Here is an 18,094-nt window from a genome sequence, read left to right as displayed (position 1 = left end):
AATTATATATTATGCCACAGGTAAAGTCACTGACTACCCGAAACTCATGAGTTTGAACATGTCCTCACCTTTGATGTCAACATACCCTTTAATGCCCAAGTATAGTTGGTGTCCAGTGACTGTTTATACCAACTTGCTTAGCTGTAGCCCATTCTTCCACTGCTTTTTCTCACACACAATATCTTGGTGGTAGGGGATGCATAAAATACTATTTACATTACTGTAACCATATTCATCCCTCCATCCAGCTAAATTTATCAAATTGGTTAGGGAGAGCACAGAACGCAACAGGTAAACTTATAATGGGGTTGAGCTCAAAGGCCGCATTACAGAAATCTGGACAACCATCAATGGCTACCAGTGAATGACAGAATCCAGTTTGAACTCTGGTACTGATGTACAACTGTATTAATCTGGTTCTTAAACCTTATTGGTATCATTTCTACGCATTGGCCCAGCAGAAAACAGGATAAGAGACTGTTCCAATACTTCAATTTAACTCGAAATCTAAATGTAGGAGAGAGGTTTCCAGCCAAGGGCCAGTCATAAAGAACCTGAACAATTTTAACAGCAAAGAAAATTAAAAAAATAATAATCTCCCGCCCACCTCCAGGAAACAATGAGATGATTGGGGTACAGTACCATAGTGGTGCATAAATAATTGAGAAAACTCAAAAGTAATCAGAGATCAATTTATAAAAAAAAAAAATAAGAGCTTATTTTTATATAGGTATAGACACCAAAACTAACTTTGTATCATACATATAACTGGAGTTGTGCATTTTTTAAATATTTTAAACTGGTCCCATTGAAACTAATGGGGGGGGGGGGGGGTTGGGGAAACAGAGGTGACACTTGTTTACTTGCAGGATGAGTTCAAACGAACCCTCTTGTGGATAAGGTCATGTGGGCAGTGCTTTATTTGTATAATATGAAGTCCAGGTGCTAAACAAAAGGTTGGAGGCCACACCCACTTCCCTCGCTCCACCCACTCCTTCCACTGGCTCCACCCATTTATTCTATTGGCTCCACCCACATCCTCAGCTGCCACTGCTGAAGGCCAGGTGTAATACCCAATCTGAATTTCAGCAAGGGAGCCTTCCTCAAGTAAGGTTTTGCTAAGAGGTTCCCCCTGCCCAAAGAAAACTTTGTATGAGATATGCCCAAGGCTATAGGGATCTTCTAAGACTAAGGGAGCCCAACCATAAGAAAATAAATGTGCAACCAGACAGTGTGTTGGTCTGGTGACGTCACAGCTTCTGGAGCACTATCTGTGTAGGGTACCATAGTCAACCAGGGCCTCATGTATTATTGCACTCTAAGTGGATACCCAAGTCACTCTTTATAGCCGTTGACTCTCCAGGTCTTACTCTAGCAGTGGTTTGTAGATTTGAACTCAGATACTGGCTGACGGAAAAAAAAAAGAAAATGATAAAATAAATGCAAACGAGTCAAAATCTGCTTATTATGTTCTATAAAACATTTTTATTTATAAAGTATACATGTATGGCACTGTAAAGAAAATAGCAGCACAAACTGCCTTAATGCTAAAAAAAAGCCTTGAAATAACCCTGCAAAGACGAGAGGGACTGCATCGAATGCAGTTTGTTCCATACTTTTGCAATTGCCACAGAGGCAATCCTATCCCCTGATGGCACCTCTCTAGTTTTCAGGACAATAAGAAAACAATAGCGTGAGAAGCTTGCTGTGGAACATGAACATTGATTGTTACGGCCATAAAAGATTAGTAAGTACCTTAAATGTGTCTGCTACAGATCCAGGCTGTGCGAGGAACAATGGGGTAAGCGGAACAGTGCCCATGTCTTTGATCTTAATCACTCTGTTGTTTACGTATGGTTTACCCCCCTGGGATTATTAGAGAGTATATACGACCCTGAGCAACCGGGACACCAATTTCCTACCCCTACCTATCCAGAGCTTGTGTCACGCTCAGGCATGGATTACACTCTATTCCATCATTACTGTATTTTCAATATTCTTTCTAAATGCCGGCACCGCTTTCCACTGGGGCACCACGCACGGCATGGCGTGGCACTGTTCACTTTAGCATTTTGGCCATTACCTCCAACCCGGTACAATGTCCTCATTGATTTAACAGTCTATGTTGGAGCACTGACATTGGACCGGAACTAGCTCCTGGTCCCCCCTCATTTTTTGTTGACACAGTAACACTTCACAACACTCAAAACACTCTTGTACCAAGTGGGACCCTACAGCACAAGGGAACTTTTATCCACACAGAGATTTACCACATGGAAGGAAACATGCATCACACAAGACCTTTTTAATACACGCCTCAGTATTCGGCCATTTAACACACATTTGCGAGGCAGGATCTTAACCCCAAACCCAGTGAATTACTTTACTACAAAGATATTTGCCACACGACAGGCTCTTTGCCACGCAGACGGAACTTAATCCTTACACTGGGAACTTTACCACACTGGTATGTGTCAGCTTGTTTTACCACACGTGTCTTACCACAAGACCGTTACCAGAGGGACATGGATTACACAGTCCTTAGCTCTTTGATCATACTACCACACAAGATTTTGTTTCACCACATGGGACCTTTATTCTAGCACATAGACATTTTAGGACACCCAGCCAGTCTCTCCTCTCGATTGCAGCAACTGGACCTTTCAATCAGTAATAAAGCAGCATCAATGGCATGCAATGCACTTGCAGGCTCACAGTCAGTCACAATAACATAATGGCTCAAGTCGTCTCAACCCCTGCTCCCTGATCTGAATACAGCAGCCCTGGCACCACCTCAGAGAACAAGACATTATCGATACATTATAATGACTACCAACTACTAGTCTTAACTCGGACCTGCAGCTACAGTGGCACTTACAGGTGCAGACCACTGGCACATTGGTCGAGACGCCGCACATGCAGATTACACTGCGCATGACAATACAGTCTCACCACAGCCGCACTGCCCCACCCTGAAGACCACACAACTACGCACGCAACGCAGCATTTACAATGTGTAGTGTAAATGAAATCATGTAAGGTTGGCTGGTTTGGTCACTGCTAGTCATTCACTGTCGTGTGTCAGGCTCCAATCTTCTGAACAGGCAGGCCAAGCCTCTAAGATTCAGCCTGTCCTACCGTGCCTGCAGTGCTACCGGCTACCCAGTGATTTAATCCCTGTAAGCTGCTAATCATAGAGCACAGCATTCATAGAGCACAGCATTCATGGTGCTGGCATTTTTTATTTTTTTAATACAGTGCAGTGCACACAGAAGCGAGGTGTGACAAGGACTGCGCTGTGTTTTGGTTGGCCAGCCCATGCCATGAGCAATAACATGCAAATATAAAAATTAATCATTTTTGTCCTGCTTCAGCTGGATTCAGTTCAATGCGTCCACGCGAGTTGGTAAAACAGTAAGCTTCGCACTTTTAATTACTCCGACCGTAGCACAATTTATTGAACACTCATAACAGTTGTACGATTTTTCACAAGCATCTATCATCTAGTTCCATTTCCTTCACTCGATTTTGACCTCACAAGAACCGGTCATCTGCAGCCAGAGCTAAGAAAAATTAAGCTATTGCATTGGCAAGTTAGAATATATTTATGTAAAGTAGTTTACAAATTTCATAACTCTAGATACTGTTACAAAACTGAATGAATCTGCCTTGAAAGAATGAATGAAAGGCAAGCTAGCCCAAACAGAATTGCAAGCCGTGATGTGAAGATTGCACTCTTACCACCTACATTAAATTATTGGTAGGCAACTCAGTGTTTATGTTAGAGTTAACTGTGGTCGAGCAACCCCAGCCCTCAAACCCATGTGCCACCAGAATAATAAATAGTCTACTACAATACCTGTTGCAATTCAAAACGTCTGACGTCGCATTGGTTGTCCTGAGGCTGTGACGGACCTGAACTTTTCAGGATCCAGTCTGCCTCGAGTCCACCCTAAGCACCAAGTCATCAGCCCTCAAATATAAATAACCAATGGGAGTGACACACTCAGGCAGGCATGCACGACTGCCATCACTAACATGATGCAGTCATCGTGCCTGGACCCGGGTGGGCCCGACATACCAGGCAGACATGCATCCGAAGCGTCCTTTGACGTCAAACGTTTTGAATTGCAGCAGGTAAGTACATTTATTATTAGGAGCCCATCGCAAAGGGGAGAAAAATTCAATAGCCTCTGCCCTGTTAAGAAGCTGCCTATGCTAAGCACCTGAAACCAGCTGCACAAATTAAGCAACGTATGCGGGTCCCTAGACCAAGTTCCAACAGTCGTTACTTCATTACCTTGCCCAGAAAGTCTAGGTGCAGAGGCGACTTGGCTGCCCTTGGTACAGAACGGGATCCACGGCATCTATCAAACTTGCAGCACTTGACAAAACCACACTTGGAAATGGAGTTCCACTCTTCCCACGGGGAGTAAAGGCCTTTGGGGTCCTAGGACCCAGGTTCAACGGCTGGATTTCTTCTACCTTGCTCAGCGGCTAAAGGTGCAGAGATAGATGGCAGCTGTCAATCACCACATCAGGTCGCACCAAAGATGCTTTACCACACACTCGACTACTCCAACTTCAGGATGCAGGAACACAGTGAGGTTGTTGACTAAAATCGGTCACTGAGTTGCTCTCGGGCTGGGTATGACACTCAAGGGGTCCATCACCTGACTGGGGATCACCAAGCCTTACCTTAGGTAAATTTACTCCAGTTATTTTGGCGGCTGGAAGTCAACAGGAGAAGAGCTGCGGCTTGAAACTAGGGGAAAGCTTAGCTACCACTCTGGGCTTGCAGGACACCACTTCTCTTCGGGATCAATCAACAGGCCCAGGTGGTCGCAATTCTTGTCACGCAGCACCTCGGTTTTCCTGCAGCTTGCAGGGGACTGGTACCACCAATCCAAGGTAGTCTGCTTTGGTGTCTGGCATCCACTGAAGTCCCTCTTTATGGGAGCCACAAGCTTTTGCCACGAACATGCAGTTCTAGTATATGGTCTCTTATGGGCATTTAAGTGTCCTCTCTTTGCGCTTTGGCAGAGTCCAAAGTCCTGTTGGTCGGTGACTACGTCTGTGCCTCTTCTCGGATTCAAGGTCAGAAAAGAGGGTTTGGTGTCCGGGGGATACCCTTAAATTCAGTTTAGGGGAGGTTAAGGGATTGAGGGACAGTGGCCAATGGGCTACTGGTCCCCAAGGCTAACCCGCCCCTGAGGTGACATCATGTGGGTGTACGTCACCTTTCTACCCAGAGTCTAATTTAGGGTCTTCCAACATGACAGAACCCTTCCATGGCTGTACAGACCTCTTAGCCCACCCTAAAGGTGTGGGTAGACTTTTGGAGGTGTATGCCTCCTGAATAACTAATGTTCCTGCCTGCCAGGCTGGACAGGGCAGGAGGGGGTTTGTCCTAGAGTAGGGGACAAGAAATAACACATCAAGGGCAGTGAAAGACTTGGAGGCTCACCCTCCTGATGACTAAACACTAGCCATCATGGGAGGAAGGAGGTGTGACCTACTTCTGGCCCAGGCCTTTGTCTCCGTCCTGGGGGAAGTGCTAGCACATCCCATCAGGAGGGAAGACTTGTCTCGGAGGCAAATGGTTCAGGGAAGCCCACAAAGGCACTGGGTGGGTGGGGGGGGGGGGGGGGGGGGGGGGAAGCACCCACTCAGGGTGGCACCCTTGTGCATGCCAGCTCACCCTCAACATGAGAATCGTGTTGGGGTGAAAAGGAATGGTGTTTGACACCAAACATGACAATTTGGAAGTCATATAATGGAGCGAACTATCTCGAATTTCCTCTATAGCCAGCCCATGTTACTCTATGGACCACCGGTCACTTACAGCAAAACTTTGCTTTACAGGGTTACTGTACGGGATATACATGTATAAACACATCTAAAATGATGTCGCAGTACAAGATATTAAGTGGACTTAAAATGCAATTTAAAAAGGACTAAAGGCTTCAGAGCAGCAAACAATGACCTACTTGAAAACTATTCGATATGCGCCGCTTTTGGGACTTCGATACAAACAGCAACACACAACCTAAGAAGGCATTCCTATGCCGACCTCGCCTCTCAAATTTGAGAACACATTCACTTTTAAACGACTAAATGATTCCCTTTGAAAAAATATTTTATGCTGTTTTACCGTAGCGTCTCCACTCAGGCACTTCTCTAAACACTACGAGTGCCAAGCCAGAACAAGCACGCAGGTACTCGCTGGAGAACTAAGGGCTTCGATAAGTGGGATATCATCTGAATAGCTCGAGTAGGAGATCTCTTGCGAAAGGGGGCGGTAATACCCGTTGAAACTTTGCAACAAGTGCACGAACTGGCAGAAACTGAAAGATTCCGATATTTACAGACAAGACATGCCCTACAGACCGCAATCCTGGAGGGAGTGACCCCTCCCGAGGCCTCGCCACTTGACACTAGACTGCTGGACGGGTATGCCGAAAAAGGAGACTTCAATGCCGTTCTAGAAATTGATTAATCATTCACCTGATACTCTTTTGCAACTCCGTGACAAATGGGAGGGGGACTTACCCAGACTGGAGGAGGAGGGCTGGCAAGAAGCACCGGCAACACCAAAGGAGGTTGCAATATCCTCTAAATTTAAACTTGTGTAGCTCAAGATTTTGCATAGAATCTATGTCACGTGCCCCCTTGGTCAAAATGGGATATATCGAGAACCCCAGTTGTAGAAGACAGTGTGGCAGAGGGAGGGGGGGGGGGGGGGGGGGGGGGAAGAGTACTGGGTGGAGAAATAATACTGGAGGCCAAACGTTGCCTACTGAATATATGGGAAACAACACTTTGGTAGTAAAGAGGACATGGGTGGCATTGGGCTATATGGTCGCAAAAACTAACATAGCAAAGAAATGGGGAGCACAAGACGTCCCAAAAGTGCAGGACTGGAAGACTGACATGGACTGGTGCATGTTTAGAGAGAAAACAGTATACCTATCCAGGGGGTGCCCGAAAAAATGGATGCAGATATGGGAAAAATTGAATGCATACAGGGGGAGATATCTGTGAGCCACCTAATTTACCATCGCAATTTTCTTCTGATGAGCCAGAAGTTTGAAAGATAAGAACGACCCACACAATAGGAATGTTATCTGCAGAAATTGTCCAGGTGTGCTGCGTGAAGGATTACTGATATAAAATTTGCACTGCTTGTGAAAACTGTATTGTTGATTGTTATTGTCAAAGAAAAAAGAAAAAAAACTCGCGCAAGTACTGCCAAACCTGCACCTCCGAGCCTGAAGGAGCGAAGATCGCCCCTTGAAGCTTTGCTATCACAGTGCACACACTACTCTTCAAACGAGAAAGAAGGCTTCCAATCTCTCGAAGGTTGCACCCTTCCCGGAAGGCAAAGCGCAAGGCTCAGTTTAATAAACAAACAACGTCTCTAGCCAACAAGAGACTTGCCTGAAGTTTTCTGCTGGTTTAGAATGGCTCTCAGGTGAGATATTCGAGTGCATGTTCATAAAATAACAAATTCCGGGACACAAACATTCCGTCAGAATGTACTCCTAACACCGCCTGCACCTACAACCTTCCTGTCGAGTCCATTGAACACCAGCGCATCGTGCAATGGAAGCAGGTGCCCCGTGCGCAGGCCAGTCACCCTGGTGCATACTACAAATAAGGACTCCTCACAAACACAGGATTCAACACATGAAATACTCCGTCCACACGGGTGTGCTCATTTAACATGGCTATTCCTACCTTAAAACCGAATCTCACATATCAAACTGACTGCTTAACAGTTGACACTAAACCCACTACAGCTTCTTAAACACTGAAACGGACACATCAGGATCTCATACCATTGGGCCAGAGGCTATAGGACTCACCGACTACGATCTTTTCTGTATCCAGGAGGGGGCCCAGAGAGACGCTGGAGGGTACGTCTAGAGCGTGACCGCGTCTTCTCACCAAGTCATGAATCCTGCGATATCGACATTGACCCTTTTATTGTCATTCCGCCCTGGAAAGGGATGTAGGCGCGCGCACGCACGCGGGGAGGGGGGCAGACACCGACAGGGCACACCCCCATCAAAACACAAACATATGACCGTCACTGCAAGCGGCCAGGCGTTCAGCCAACACTGATTTACAAACCACTCCTAACAAACAAAAAAGCTCTCTCCTAATGCCTTGGCCGAGCATCCCGGTGAATGCGCGACAATCGCCTTTATTTCTGCCAAATATACTATTGCATCAGCTCAGATAGAGGAGACTCATTGGATGATCAGGCTTTGGCCTCTCACACACCCATCGCTGTAGGCAGCCAAACTAAATATACATCCAGCGACAGCAGACACGAGTTGCGTAGGAGCTATATCCCCTGTAGGGGGGAGAGGGTGTAGAGCAGTGATCGCAGAGAGTCATCATACAGTCAAAGGTCAATGTGTGAGGGACACATCAAGCAAGGAGAATGAAGCACTGGCTAACCGGATACACGGAAAAGGAACCTGCGGCAGTCATCCGCAGAGGGAGAGGGGGGATGATAGACAGCCTCGTTGCACAAGTCGTCCGAGCAAGAAGGCCTCGTGCTGGAGATGGTGGGGGGGTCACTGCAGGATCCCACAGGGTGAATCTGCAGATAGGGTTGAAGAAAAGAGCAGGGACGGAGTCGGAAAACTGCCATATTTCGAAGATTTATTTATAATATACTTTAAATCGGACGGTACCAACACTTCTTTGGAGGGGTCTAGTCCCCAGAGCTGCTACCTACTTAGCGTGGGTCATGACCTGCCCTTCACTGCAGCGCCGGAAACCCCCAGTTCATGAACGTTTGAGCAGGAATCAAATGTTTTAATGTGACATTTTCGGACTGGCCACCATGCCAGCGGCACTTTTTATGAGAAGGGATTCCTAACACCACACTGCAGTGCTGCTATAATGTGAATGGAACTGTACGGCCACCTTTCAAAGGGCATGGTAGTTATGCAACGTGACACTAACACAACTTCTATAGAAGGGTTCTGTGTTACAACTGCCGGTGGCAGAACCTCTAAACAGAGATGATGTATTTAAATGATACAGAAACTGCTCAGATGGACCGTTCGTTATTCTTTAAATGAGAACGTCAGAGCAGGGCTGCTACACTTAAATAATGCAATGCAGTAAGTTTGCAGTGTCAGCAAAAAAACATTGAATGGACATGCAGTATGAACTACCCGAGTACACTACAAAACAAGTTTGATTAACAGAGGGGCAGTGTACTAAGGGTGTAAAGAGTGCAAGCTTTTCTAACACGGACAATGATTGCAGCACGGTAAGAAGCCGAGCAAGAGTCTCACAGAGAGGAAGGGCAGAAATCACAGCAGTGTAAGCTTAGCTCAAACATGCAGGTTTGGTGCAAGGAGCAGCAATGCTTCATTCAAATGTACGAACTACAGTACAGACAACAGCAATATCACCTTAACTCCAATGACAGCTTTGAGTAGCTCACCTTTGCTATTTCCCGATAGTTCCAGTGCGGCCTTTAGCCTTTAAAGAACTACAGGTGCCAGACGTACATAAAAAAAAATACAGATTAAATGAGCTCTCATGTTATATGCAAGCTACTGAACTACTATGCAGATAAAAGTATTATTTTATTACGTTCTTGTACCTTTATATAGCAATATCAAAGAAGGAAAAAAAACGGAAGAAAATGCCCTTGGCATGACTTAAATGCATGGATTCCAAATAGCGCAGCTATTCTGAGTAGGCAGATTTAAAAATGTTTTTTTTTTTTAAAGCACCATTAACAGGTTTAGCGTTTGTCTCACAGCTCCATAAAGATTTTTTTTTTTAAATCATGATTTTGGGGTTTAGTTTTGGTCTCTTGGGACTGGCAATAGTTGACTAGCTGACTGCAGAGCAGAGCTTTCGGCTTGCATCTGGATACTGCTCATATCATTTTGACAACCTTTAGATTAAGTGTCATGCACATCTTGAAGCAACTGCCTGTTAAGCTAAGCAGTTATGCCTGATAATCTAGACGTGTCCAACGACACCCATCTTTACAGCTTATTGGAACTATGATGAGATAGGGATACGGGGAAAACAAAGTAAGCGCTGGGAGCATTAGGAAGCTGGCTATGGTCACTGCCCATGCGGCAGTGAAAGGGAAACAAAGCACTTCTGTCTCATGCCCGGTATCAAACCGTTGTGCCAGGAGCTCAGGGCACCCCAAGCAGCCACCAGGCTCACCTATGCAAAGGCCCGGAACAGGAGCCTGTATTTTGGTGTAAGGGGAACCAGGCCATCTCGCACTGGCATGATCCGGGGGCACAGGTTCCATAGTATTGTAAATAGTGCTAAAATAGCGAAGCTCCAGGGTGATTCATATGCACGGGGTTGTTGGCCTAACATCTGGACCCGAGAAATCAGCTCCAGATACCCACAAACCAAGGAGAGCATGTATGGGTTGATGACTAGTACTAAAGGGCCAGACAAATGGACAAGAGTGGTTGGACTGTTAATGGAATTAAAGCAGTCTCCGCAAACTGAATTTGGTCAACGATTCCGGTGAGCCAGTTGCATACAACTCTTGGTAATGGGGTAACATTGAACTGGCTTTTTTATTGGGGAAAATATCTAGCAGATCTGAAGGTTTGGATCTTTTTGGCTTAGATTTGCCAGAGATGGACACATCATTCCCAGTGGCCACAACAATATCTGGAAAAAGTTAAATAGAAAGCTCGGTGGTTAGAGAGGAAATGCATTTCTGTTAGAAGTAAGGGTCATGACGTCCAGTGCCCTCCTGTTGTGTAACATCTGACAGTCCAGGTTTTTAAGCTTGTTGACTGATTGTACTTCTAAGGCCAGCACATCTTCAAGTCTCAGGATTTAAAGTGCTCTTGGCTAAAAATCCAAGAACGGGAGCCATTCAGCAGCCATGTAAGGGGGGGTGAGGGGAGATGGGCAATGTCCTTTTCTCCAGTACAGTCTGTTGGGTCAGCATCCTGTGGATCTTAATTACAGCATTTGTTGACAAGGCACATGTGCTGTCCACCAACAACCCAGTTATGCAATATGACGACACCACCCTCAGCATCTTTTGGAGGAGACCTGTGTTCATGATCACCAAAAATACACCGTCTCGGTCAGGGTAAACTGTCACGGGTATCTGCGATCTCCTCCTCGGGATGGCACTGATGCTAAGTAAGGGCCCCCCTCCCATCCGTCCCCAGCCCGGAGTATGTATGAGACACGTGGACTAGGGAGACGGGTGAGCGAGGGAAAACGGGATAGGAACAGCCGGGAAAGAGAGACCTGGAAGAGAAGAAGCACAGGGTGAGAAGAGGAACGAGGACCCCCGTACCCTTCCCGATAGCTCTCCGATAGTGTAACGACCCTGGTACCTTCACGCTGTAGACGGAGGTCTCGTGGGTCACCTCGACCCGAAGAAACAGGAAACGGAGTGGCGCTACCACTTCCACGCTCGGAACTCCGTGAGCGGAGGAGCGCCAGCCAGGAAGGTTCTCTCCTCCTCACCCTTCACATGGAGGGAGGAAGTGGAGCGATCAGCTCGGTATTCACTCGTTTGTTATGAGGGGTTTACGAACAGTAAGCAAAGAAAACAAAAGGAGTTGCGGGAGTTTCCCGGCAGAGATGTTCGCGCTGCTACTCAAATACTCACGTTTCCGACGTGAGCAGAGGAGCGCACTCTGAGGAGTTGGCAAGCCCGGAAATCCGTGGGCGTAGAGGGAGAGCAGGGATTCTGTCTGGTTGATGGCCGTAAGGATAACGGCGGATTGTGGATCTGGAAGAGAGGCGTCTGCAAGGGTTGCCGATAGAACTTGAGACACACACCTCTCTGCGAAGGCGTCGGCGATGTCGCCGGCACAGGAAGGCAGAGGCTACGTGGGCCGCTAGAAGCTCCGGAATGCTGCAGAGGTTGGCGGGCTGGAAACCGCGAAGGCTGGCAGTCGGGGAGCCGTTGATGAATGCAAGAATCATAGGCAACGCCCCCGGGTTGGCTGCGGTCTTTTATTCGCCGAAAAGAGATTACGTGATCGGGTGGCCGCGTTGCCTCTGGGACCTGTAGTTCTTCCGGGTTCTTTGTGGCAGGGTCGGTGCGCTCGGATCGTGACATAAACATAGAAATAGAGAGTATTTGCATAGGCTAACTTGTAAGCCATTAACCTCCAAACCATGAGATCTTAAACAATATTTACTCTGAAACTGCCCACTTTCACATGTGACCGTGCAAGCTCCGAGTCTGTCAACAGTCAAGCTCTGATCTTCACTTGTGCAAAGACCTCTAATTCTGTGGGATCTCCAAGGTCTCATATTTTGTTAATATGTGTAATTACCTTCACTGAGATTATAAACCAAGCCGCAAGTCTGTCTCTTTTTGAAGACCAGGGATAGTAGCAGATTATAATTTCTTGCCTTCCTTCAGCTCTGCGCTTTTTTTGATTCCTAGAAAGACTTCTTGTGTCAAGTTCATTATAGGAGTATTTATTTAACACAGTGTACTTATTTAGTTTCTTGAAGAATTAAACACTAAACATTGATCTCTGGCTCGGAGGTAAAACGAGCTAATCATACAGTTGCAGAATTGCACAATGTGTAACCAAGAAACCTGGGTCAATGCCGGCTTTCCTGGCTAAGTGGTGGTGTCACGCGAGTGTAGTACTTTACTTCCAATTCACATGCCTCCTTTTCCGTGATCACCACATTGTAGAGCACCTTCAAATACAACAGATCAAGACGAAGCCCGTACAAAAAGGTCTTGCATATATAGTTTAATTCTCTGTAATGTTGCTTCCTTCATGTATAACATCATAAAAGTTGAATAAGGCATCGTAACAGCAGGTTCTTAAGTTACTGTTTGTAAACTATCACTTCTAACGCCACCTCATCCAATTATATTGACCAATACGCCAAACTGAAATGCTGCCACTTGTTGAAGTAATAGACTTCTAGATTTTAAAGTGTTATATTTTTAACATTACGTTTGTTGTACGATTTACAGGCTAAACATTTTGATGGCTTGGCTCCCGCTCTGGTTCTTACGTAGGGTTGCCTTCTAACCAGTATTTGTCCATTATTTCACCAGTGAAGTTGGTGCTAAAATTCAGATAACACAAGGGCATGGTATTTTATTTAGTCACCAGATTAGAAGCATCCTTCCATACCAGCGGTTGGCTGTCCTTGTTGCCATGATGAGGAAGTCATCATTTTTGGCCTTTCTTACTTTTTCTTATGAAAAAAAAAAACAGGTACTCTGGCATCTTCCCGCCACTAGTGGCTTGTGCCTTAGGATGTCGGAGACCAGCCCCAACTGAAGTGCAGGCATGTTTCTTTAAAATGTATTATTCATCTTTCTGATGCCACCTTTTGAAGTAGGTCGGCTGGCTCTAGGATCATAGCGAGGCAGCCAAGCCCTGGCAGGCCAGTCATGTGCATTTTTGAATGCATCAAATCTTGATGACGGGCCGATGTCATGACGCAGGGCTTACCTCTGTACAGCCCACATTTCCCATGAGGAGAACTGGATCCTTCATATTGTTGAGCTCAGATTAAACGTAAACCTGGTCAGTCGCTGCAATCTGCAGCCCTGCCTGCTATAAACAATGTCACACATGAGCAGTCAATCAACTTATTAGACTTTAATGTCACATTGGCCCCGTCACCCATTACAGCAGTCTTTTTTATGGCAATCTGTCTTTATTTTTATTATATAAAACAAACTGCCTGCCACTGCGTTTGTTTTTTTCTGCTCTGCACCGGATCAGTAATGACGAAAGGAAGGCTTAACTCCAAGATCAGAGTCTGATGGATGTGACTTTGTACTCAATTGTGCCACATGGGACAAAGCTGCTTCGATGACAGTGGGTACACCAACTGCACGGTCATAGGTAAGACTTTCAGCAGCAGGAAGCAACGTATTTCAAAAGACAGCACAGAAGCGAAGTCGAGCTGGTTTCCAAAGAGTCAAAAACACTAATTAAATAGTGCTTTGTGGGCTCTTGGCGCGTGCTACTATGTCAGTATTTAGTTCCAAAACTGCATGCCTTTAAATAATTGCAGCAAAGCTAGATTTATAACTAATTCAAAATAACTGAAGAGGCCGCAAAGGCCTCTCTCACTTGCATACAATTATATTTCAGTCACTACTGTTCCTACTCGGATCTGAAAGCCTTGTACCTATGGAATTTCATTGTGAGATATGAATAAGGCTGCCTGTTTTCTGTTTTTAAGGATTTTTACAGATAAATACAGACAGAAAAACATTTATTCTCTTGTATGTATTTATTTTTAAATGTGGATAAAACGGCAATTAGGTGCTTTTTGAGTGATTCTAAATACACTGTCATGATTACCAGCCCAATAACTGTGTGGATTGATAGGTAAGGGTGTTAAAAATGAAAGGTATTTTAGTAGAAGCTTAAACAGCAGTAGATATGCACAAGGCTGATACTGAAAAGTGCATATAAGTGCATCGATTTATCCTCTGCGGGTGCTCATATCAGTGAATCCTAGCAGGCATTCAAGCATGACTGCATATTTATTGGGTAAATAAATGTGGAAATATACCAATTTGAGCTTTATGTTTTTTGCAATACCCATAATATTATGGATAAATACAGATAAAGTTGGAAATAAATAAATATGGATAAATACAGTCGGAAATGACAAAAATAAATACTATAAAACCGGGAGCCCTAGATATGAATAACCTTTGACTTGGATCACCCTTCGATGTAGAATCTCAGCCACAACATATGGCAGGGAACCTTCTTCGATGGGACTGGATGGGAAATATATAGTGAAGAAAGATCCTTTTGAAAATCAATAGGCACAGGTGAATAAGCATATCCTGTTTTTCTTAACTGCATGAAATGTACATTGCCGTAACCTACTTTTAAAGAAAACTACATTACAAAGTTCATGGTTTTGCCTCCACTTTGTGATGCTTTTGTTGGGGAGTTTCAAGACCACATAGTGAGGGTAAAGCTTACTCGGCAGAACTAAAAAGGAGTCTGATGAGAAACACTGGGTTTTCTTTTAATAAAAGTGTGTGTAAAGGATGTAGTAAATATCCCATATTTCTTTTCAAATATCAGGGCAAAGCTACAACCACCTCCAAACATTCTACAAGGACTTCAGGCTTGCTCACTCCATTAGCTTACCGGTTCCAGTTTGAGGAAAGAATTTAAGCCCACCACCACTTTTAAAGTTCACCAGCCGTCACTGCTTCCTACACCCACTTCTTCCCCAGAGACAGTCGGCCTGCTTGTATTCACTTGGTTGGCTAGCAAGTCATGCACCCATTACTCACTGATAAGGACATTAACAAACAAAAAAAAATAATCTTGAAGAGCAAATCATGAAGAGATTCTGCCCCTCACATTCATACAGACATATGCAAAGGCGTGCACAGGGAATGCAAAGCCACACCCAGTTATTACGGTGTATGGTTGTGATAAGGTGGGGGGGTTGAGGTCTCCTGGCTTGTTGCTACCTACACTCGCATCTCGTAGTCGGTTCCTGTCAGCACAGGAACAGCGAGGAAACTGTACGCACCTCACCCTTTATGAGGCTTAGACTACTGACACACGCCCCCACAGTTGATCGATTCCAGCTTCCCATTATCAGCAAAGTACGATCTCCGACGTACACCAGGCAAAAGGGAACCATCCATTATCACAGTCTGTTCATACACCAACATGATTCTATGTACTTGATTTGTGGCTGAAAATTAGAAACGCCAATCTCATTAATAAAAACAAATATGACGGCATGCTTAACGGGCATCAAACGTCTCCAGATGAGTACACTTCTGTTCCAGATGTGCAGGCAACATACAACTTAGCATCTGCCATAGCATCAAGCTTCATAAAGCAGGACATAAAACTGACTAAAAATTCGAGAAGAGGCCACCTAACACTGAAACAAAGTGAATAATAAATGAAGGACATCTTTTATGGATGGAGCAGAACTTGCGTTTGATTATCAATACAAAAAGAGAGACCATGGACATAAGCCGCTTGCTACCGCAGTTTTGTAAAGTGTGTGAAACTGACTGATATAGCACGATATGTGCAGCAGATGACTTTTCGGTGCCAGAGTGAAGAAAACTGCAGACAAGAAAGCATGCTTGCTAGCAAATGGAGGGGTGTTACATTACTTGTTGGATCCATAGGCAGGTGTAGCAAAAGCTTTGGGAGAGTCCTCATCCGGCTGCCCAGACACTTATTGAGTGATTCATGCCAGTTTACTAACCTCAATTGTGCCGTACAGACACTTTACAACACACAACCTACTTCGCCGCCCCAGTGACTTGGAGAGGGTAGCGAGACGTTGTACTGTGTATTTGCGTACTTACCCTCAGCATAGCCGGTATGGCAAGAACCAGGCCCTCGACTGAGAGGTGTTCGCTGTTAATTTCTTGATTTGTCAACTTGTAGCGCAGGATAGGGAGTAGCATATGCAAAGGCAGTGTTGTGGGAATTAAGTTAATCACTGTGTGCGGGGGAGGCAATACCGGATTAGAGGAAGAAGCTGCGAAGTGGGCCATGCCGCGTTTAATACCTTCAACAAGTCGTAGTTTTCTAGTTAACAGGTGCATTGTAGAACCTCTAAATTGTCTTTCAATCATAACAATCCAGGCAAACTAGTGCACGAAATGGGGCGGGGGGCACTAATTCACAGCAAAATAAATGAAAGGATAGTCGAAGGTAAAAAAATAAATAAACAAACGGGATAGAGAACCAGCTGAACTAAATCCCTAGACACGATCGCCCTAGATATTAAGACACTGCGACAGGCCAGTCGCTGACAGGTTGGTGTGTCCTGTGGTGCCTACGTTCCACTCGACAGTAGGCCCAGAGCGTTGTGCCGTTAAGCATAAGTAAGGCACTCATTGTTACCTTGTTCGAGGCAGGCGCGCGCCTATTAACCCCCCCCTCCTGTCCCCTCCCGGTCACGTCACGTGGTCCAGCCCCGCCTCTCACCTCCCGCAGCTCTGACCTCTTCCTCTCTCCTCGCAGCGTAGAAGAAGGCACTTGGCAGCGTTCTCTTCATATAACAACCGACGTCATACCGAGAGAACGCGACTGTACAGGCCATTGGCTGCACCACTCCTTCATCCGCCAATCAAACGAGTTGCCTTTAACTTCCCACCGCCCTCTCACGTGTGACGTCAGCCTCCGGTATTATTCCGAGGCCGGGTTGCCTAAGCCACGTCAAACCCTTTGCCGGTTGCGATGAAAGGCGGGACTGCCTGAGGAACCGCTATTTTAAGAGGCAACACAAACCTACGTTGAGGTGGCATTTTATAGGCGGGAGCGAGTTGTTTAATGAGGAGATACAAAATGGGAGGGCATTCTACTGAAAACAGACAGACACACAAGTACTAAGTACAGGCCACGTTTGCCTGTTTTGGGATTCTGGAACCTTCAGAAGCTGGTACTTATGTTGTTTGCAGTTTCATATAGCACGAATTAGACCCGAAGGTACTGGAGTACTTTACACGAGAAAGTTACATTAGACATTCATGTTTTTTTGTGGGCACGAGAAGATTAAGTGATTTGCCCAGAATCCAAGGATCTTAGGCTGACACCGATCCTCTACCATGGTTCCTTATAAAGATGCAGATAGGCGTATTTAAAGGTGTAGGAACCTGGGGTCACCAGGCCCTAAGGGCGGTAACGTGGCGCGAGCCGGTCGGGCAACCAGAGGGCTATGTGTTAAGCAACCATACACCACACGCTTCTCATGGACTAGAGTCACACACAATAAGGGACGCCACACCGTTTAAATTATGCAAATACTTCAAGTTTATCCAAGTATAGCTGGTCAGTTGCAGTTCAGGAAATAACAAGGTAGTACATGAATCATAATCAGTGGTCGAAGTGGGGGAAAAAAAGTAGGGGAACTGTGGGCGGAGACTCAGGGGGCGGGAATAACCCAAGGATTGGATTAGTGGGCGGAGTCGGAGGTGTGGCTAAAAATAGCAAAACATACAATTTTTGAACGTTTGGCATTTCACTGACCAGTTACAGCTTATAACGTTATTTAATTCAAAGAATCAATAAACATGTTTATTTGAGGTTTAATATATAAGTTGTTT

General features: G+C 45.4%; 1 protein-coding gene across 4 annotated transcripts in view; it reads right to left on the bottom strand.

Moving 5' to 3' along the window:
- The window catches only part of OAT (ornithine aminotransferase), a 118,366-nt gene extending 101,093 nt beyond the window's left edge, over positions 1–17,273 (bottom strand). Inside the window, exons 1-2 of one of the 4 annotated variants that reach the window (XM_085601611.1) lie at positions 16,977–17,015; positions 9,473–9,520 (exon numbers count right to left, since the gene is read on the bottom strand). The gene's annotated coding sequence lies outside the window, so the exon portion shown is untranslated. Of the gene's footprint in view, positions 1–7,868; positions 8,212–9,472; positions 9,521–15,152; positions 15,258–16,976 lie in introns of those variants that run through there. The other 3 variants (XM_085601595.1, XM_085601631.1, XM_085601603.1) reach the window with 3 other exon arrangements.
- Between the last annotated feature and the right edge of the window lie 821 nt (positions 17,274–18,094).

Source organism: Triturus cristatus, chromosome 1_2, assembly GCF_964204655.1.
Source record: "Triturus cristatus chromosome 1_2, aTriCri1.1, whole genome shotgun sequence".
In the NCBI taxonomy this organism is placed as follows: Eukaryota; Metazoa; Chordata; class Amphibia; order Caudata; family Salamandridae; genus Triturus; species Triturus cristatus.
Note: the sequence above shows the minus strand (reverse complement) of the source record. Positions and strands in the feature narration are given on the sequence as shown.